This window comes from Penaeus chinensis, chromosome 36 (assembly GCF_019202785.1).
Source record: "Penaeus chinensis breed Huanghai No. 1 chromosome 36, ASM1920278v2, whole genome shotgun sequence".
NCBI classification, from domain to species: domain Eukaryota; kingdom Metazoa; phylum Arthropoda; class Malacostraca; order Decapoda; family Penaeidae; genus Penaeus; species Penaeus chinensis.
The window spans coordinates 27,742,515-27,748,814 of NC_061854.1; positions in this window are offsets into that span (position 1 = coordinate 27,742,515).

A 6,300-nucleotide genomic window follows, 5' to 3' on the forward strand; every position below is an offset into this window, starting at 1 on the left:
TTTATTTCTTTCTTTTTTCCTCTTCAAGTTGCATGCTTTTAATTTTCATCACCATTGCTATTGATAGTATGATTATTTTCATTGATATTGTGATTATTAGCTATAATTATTGCTATAATTATCTGGTAATCATTATTGCCATGTTTTTGTCATGTGTATTATTTTATAATATCTTGTATATTGTTTTATAAAGAGAAAGATTATTATAAATATAAAGGAATTGCTATAATTTTCATATTTAGAATTTATTTTATTTTATTTAGATTTATGTGATTATTATGATTGATATTATCAGTGAATATTTTTTTTGCACTTATCTGAATATTATTATTATTATTATTATTATTATTATTATTATTATTGCTATTGTTATTGTCATCTTCATTGTCATCATCATTATTGATATAATTATTATTGATGTTATCAAAATTATTATTGATAATAATGCTATTAGTATTTTTCTTATTAATAATATTTTATTATTACATTTATTGTTATAGTATTATTATTAGTAGTAGTAGTAGTAGTAGTAGTAGTAGTAGTACTGTTACTATAACTATTACTGTTATTGTTATTATTATTATTATTATTATTATTTTTTTATTTATTTATTTATTTTTTTTTAATCATCATCGTCATCATCATCATCATCATTATTATTATTATCATTATTGTTATCATCATCATCATCATTATCATTATCATCATCATCATCATAATTTTTAAATGATCATTATTTTTGTTGTTTTTATTGTCATTATTATTATTATTATTATTATTATTATTATTATTATTGTTATTTTTGTATTATTATAATTACTATTTTAATTTTTTATTATTATAATTACTATTTTAATTTTTTTTATTCATTTATTTCTAAAATTATCATCAATGATGATGATGATGATGATGATACAAGCTAAGGCTGTTACTAGTGATATTGCAATTGCTATTGACATGGTAATTTAAGACTGTGGGAATCCTGCCATATCATAGCTTTTATGCAGTAGAATACCTGCAGTGAAGATGGCCATGTTGGGCATATATTGGTTAAGGTTGCTGGGCCTCTCACTCATCCTCACAAGATTGTTCCGTGTCACACATACACAGCTTATTTTCCAGCAAGGTGTTGGTTCACGGCCATTTATGGTGTACATTTCCTGGCGCCAGCATCAAAGCATCAGAACCAGCTCTTCCTTACAACATATATGGAGTTTTGAGGTAGTCGAGATTGATATTTCACGTTGACTTTTAAACAGGAGTATCAGAGAAGAGACAAAGAAAGGAGTATTTGAGTTGGCTTTTTTTCCGTTTTGCTCTCGAAGTTGTGAAGTTTAGAGCACACTATAACATCCACTCTGTATTGTGCAACTCTTTCTTTTTTTTTTCTCTTTTTTTATTAGGGAATTTGCAGAAAATTGAGAGAAATATTTATTTTCTTTATATTACACAAATGTGTGAAGTTCATTGGTTGTTGGGATGTAATTTTGAATTCACAGTAATTTGTAGCAACAGAAAAATTATGGTGAGACTGATATTGGAAGGTTTGTGCACAGTGTCCATGGTAATGCAAGTGTTCATATTTTTTGCTTACTTGCAAGAGAGACTGAAATGGTTAAGAATGTGGCTTGATAATATGTCTTTCTTTTCTGGTTAGGGTTAACTGTAGGTCCATCGTCAGCAGAACCCAGATGTAATTAGTGTTAGTTGTATGAAAAATTAGTGCTGGAAGATGAAAGTTGGTTTAAGTAAGGGAAGCCAGGCAGTATAGAAATTTTACTTGTTTCTTGCTCACCAAGCATGGATGTATTTCATTGAGCAGTGATGTATTTAAATCTTGGCCTAATTGCAATTTTGTACATTTGCATTGTTTTCATTTGTACAAGTACGAGTTCTTTTTGTGTGTTAGAGTGGGTGAGAGTGTCAGTGTGCACGCTTGTATATGGGTATTCCTCAGTGCTTGTGTGCTGTGTGTGAGATCCTGTTGGGGCTCATGGCTAGAGTGCACTTGGGTATGGATATGAATGGATTTTCTCTCTCCCTCTCCCTCTCCCTCTCCCTCTCCCTCTCCCTCTCCCCCGCCCCTACCCCCTACCCCCTCCCCCTCCCCCTCCCCCCCTCTGTCTCTCTCTCTCTCTCTCTCTCTCTCTCTCTCTCTCTCTCTCTCTCTCTCTCTCTCTCTCTCTCTCTCTCTCTCTCTCTCTCTCTCTCTTACTCTTACTCTTACTCTTACTCTTACTCTTACTCTTACTCTTATTCCTACTCCTACTCCTACTCTTATTCCTACTCCTACTACTCCTACTCCTACTCCTACTCCTACTCCTACTCCTACTCTTACTCCTACTCCTACTCCTACTCCTACTCCTACTCCTACTCCTACTCCTACTCCTACTCCTACTCCTACTCCTACTCTTACTCTTACTCCTACTCCTACTCCTACTCCTACTCCTACTCCTACTCCTACTCCTACTCCTACTCCTACTCTTACTCTTACTCTTACTCTTACTCTTACTCTTACTCTTACTCTTACTCTTACTCTTACTCTTACTCTTACTCTTACTCTTACTCTTACTCTTACTCTTACTCTCACTCTCACTCTCACTCTCACTCCCTCCCTCCCTCCTCTCTCTCCCCTCTCTCCCCTCCCCTCCCCTGCCCTCCTCTCACTCCCTCTCTCCTCTCATCCCTCTGCCCACCTCCTCCTTACATTTCTTATCTCCCTCCACTCCCTCAGTAATAAGGATGAATACTGCAATGAAATAATGTTATTCAAATACCAGGTTTAGTTGTAGTTTTGAATTAGCTTGTATTTACTTTGGTCATGATTGTAAAATTTGGGTTATGGTTATTATTATGATCATTATTCTTTGTGGTATTTGTTTATATTTGTTTAGGCACTATTCTTATATTTATATTTTCAAGTGTATACCTTTATACTGTAAAAAGTGTTGTAGTGTGTTGTAGGTGTTTACATGGATTGCCTTTATATTTCTATTTGATTTGTATTTTGTGTATGGCAAATGTATGATTACTGAGGAAGAAATGGTGCCAGTGTGAGACAGTAGAATGCTAAGTATGCATCAGTGAGAGGGACTCGGATATAAAAGTATCCTTTTAATATATGATAAAAAAAAATATTAAACCAGATGTTCAAATTTGGGATGCAATTGAGTTACTGGAGAAGTTATGTCTAGCTGGAAACAGAAGATACACTCAATGGATGAAAGACAGAATTGAAGTATGCGGGCATGATCACCTGTGTTTTGAAAATTGGAATGAATGTTCAGCATAACAGTTGTTTGATGAACCATCTGCCACCATGAAAAAGAACAAGAGAGAAAAGACGTATTTATCCCAAAAGGCATAGCCAGAAACGTGAAGAGTGCATGGCTGACATAGAACAAATGAGGGTAATGAAAACAGCTGCAGTGTAAGTTCAAGTCCGTTGATGCCATGAATGACTGGTTGAAGAACGATGCTGTCACTACAACTTGTGGTTGCTGTTGCTGTTGTGGTCATCAGTCACTGCTTGACCACCAATAATAACCTTGGTTTACACTCCAATTTTTAGTTAAGACTTAAGGCAGTACTGAAAAATGCAGGTACAAATAAATATTTTACTTTATTTCTAACATTTGTTTTTCTTTCCTTCTTGTGTTGGAGTGACCAGTGACAAAACAAAGAATTGCATAACTTCTGAAAAGATCTCAAAGGTTTAAGACTTCAAGAAGCTTGTTAAATCACTCAGTGTCATGCTTATTTTTTCACTTGAGATTCACTTGGGGTAGGAGATACCCTTATTGCAGTGTCCCTTACTCAGGCCCTTACTCGTTGTTGCCGTTGTGGGCTTAGGAGGCGGAGACTGAGGCCCACTGTCGAGAAGACCCCTGCGTTGGACCTCAGCCCTCGCCCCAACTAATTTTCCAGGGTCTGTTCTTCACCCTCTCCTTTTCTTTCTCTTCATCCCATTCTTCTGATCACTTATCCAAATCCTTAATTCTTATTTACCCCTTTCGCCACAATACTTTACCATAATGTTGTTTTACCTTTAGTGCCTGGTAAATTTGTTTATTTTGACCATTGGCCATTCTGGGTATACACAAACATTGTCTTACTGAACCAAAAAAAAGAAAAAAAAAAAAATCTTTCCCCACCTTATCGCGGTTTTGTATAGCCGCTAATGACCCTAGATGTTGACGCGGCAGAATTTTTTCAATAAGTTAAATGAAAGATATTAATTCAACAATAACTTTGCATCCATTCAGAAAATTGGATACTACCAACAGTTTTTCTTCTTGCATTTCACAGAAAGGCCTATTTCAGAAACTATTAATGAGGTGTCGAAATTCTTGACTAAGAATCTTGGCTGACTTCAAAACAATCCTCGAATACACAATCAAAACCTATAATAACATACAACGAAGAAAATAGATCCAATAGAAAGTCAAACAAATGATAGTCTTCGTATTTTTATGATTACTATCTGAATGAACAGTGGAGTGAATTAATGCACGTCGCCACACAACGGCGGAAACAGTAAACGTTAAATGGCTGTAGGAGACCGTACTGGTGGAGGCTCGTGTGATGGACAGGGAATGTGCGGTTACGTGGTGTGCAGTAATTTTGTAAGCTAAATTATCGTTCGCTGTTGATATAAATGGTCTATTTGAATAAGCCATTCCAATATGTAATACAAGAAAAATAAACTTCGGCAGAAGAAATAATTGCCACTTCCTCTTCGAGTCAATGGGGACAGTGCTACTTCGCGCGAGCGGCCATAGTCCAGACAGCAAAATCACATGGCATTGAAATATCTCAATATATAGATTTATATCAATTTTAGTACTTTTAGGTTGCTGAGGAATTAACTTACTCTACTGAATCAATTCAGTATGAAATAGTAAATAACAGAAATAGCCAAAGTAAGAAAGTAGAGAGACACTAATTTAAACTTCCAAACCTATTTTATCAGAAGATAGTGAAGGATAATTCCATGTTAAAGATGTCGAAGGGAATGGATTCAATTCGAGTGCATGTTGGGCAAGGTGGCTAGCATAGAGATAAACCTTTCAATGGATAATACAAAATGAATAGATTTCAGTATGCGATAATTTGTAGGACAGCATGAGTTTTTAATTACACTGTAATAGGTAATTTTAATGCGAAAGTTAACATATAGTCGGAGAAATCTGTCCAGGGAAATTTGGCATTGGATAATTAGAGCGAAAGGAGTGATATACTGGTTACAATTGCAGGAAACCTTAGTAGAAATGAATTTCTTTCAAAGCCCCCTCCCCCCAATCCCTTGCTAGGAAGCGGAGACTGAGGCCCAAATTAGGGATCACCCCTGCCTTAGACCTCGGCCCTCGCCTCAACTAATTTTGCAGGGTCTATTCTGCTCTCCCTTTCCTTTTCCTTATCTTCATCCCCTTCGGTCCATATTCAAATCGTCAACTTATATTTACCCTTTTCGCCACAATACTTTACCATAATGCTGTGTAGCCTTTGATGCCCGGTACATTTGTTTGTTTTGACCATTCTGGAAATCTTTCTGGTTACGTTTTCGCACTAATAAATTACATACTATAAAACTATCAATCTCATAGGCAGATACATTTCATCGGAACAGACGTTGGGAGACGGTTCTCGCCCACTTAGGTATTGGCCACACCCGCCTAGCACACTATCTGATGTCACGTTCTGATCCGCCCCTATGTTCCCTACGTAATGTTCCTCCTTCAGTTCCACACATTCTGTTGTCCTGCCCACGCTTTACTGCAGCCCTACATCTGCCTCCCCTCACTTATCCTCCCTTCACCGACCTCCCAACCTGTGAGACACCCTTACGGAATCCCACACTTCCTGCTTCGACAACCTTCTCCCTCCTCAGACGCATACATATCCTTCATTTGATCTAATCCCCTTTATTTCATCCTACCTTAACCCATCCACTCATCAACTCCTTTACCCATCTTTAACTTTTTCCAATACTACTCTAGACTACTGACTAACTACTATCTCATGCCCCTTCACTACCCTTTACTATAACTTTCTATCTTTCTATATGACCTTAGATGTCTATCACATTTATTTTGCTTTTGACCATTAACCATTTCTTTCAAAGACGATATAGCGCCGATTTTGTTTACTATTTTCATTAATACTGTAATTTCGGGTCAAACATAAGTTATTAAAATCTATTTGAAGACGAAGTAGAAATACAAAGAAGATAGTATACAACGTTTCATGCCAATGCCTCCAGAGGGACATAGAGAACTGATTCATCTGGAATTGTTCTTG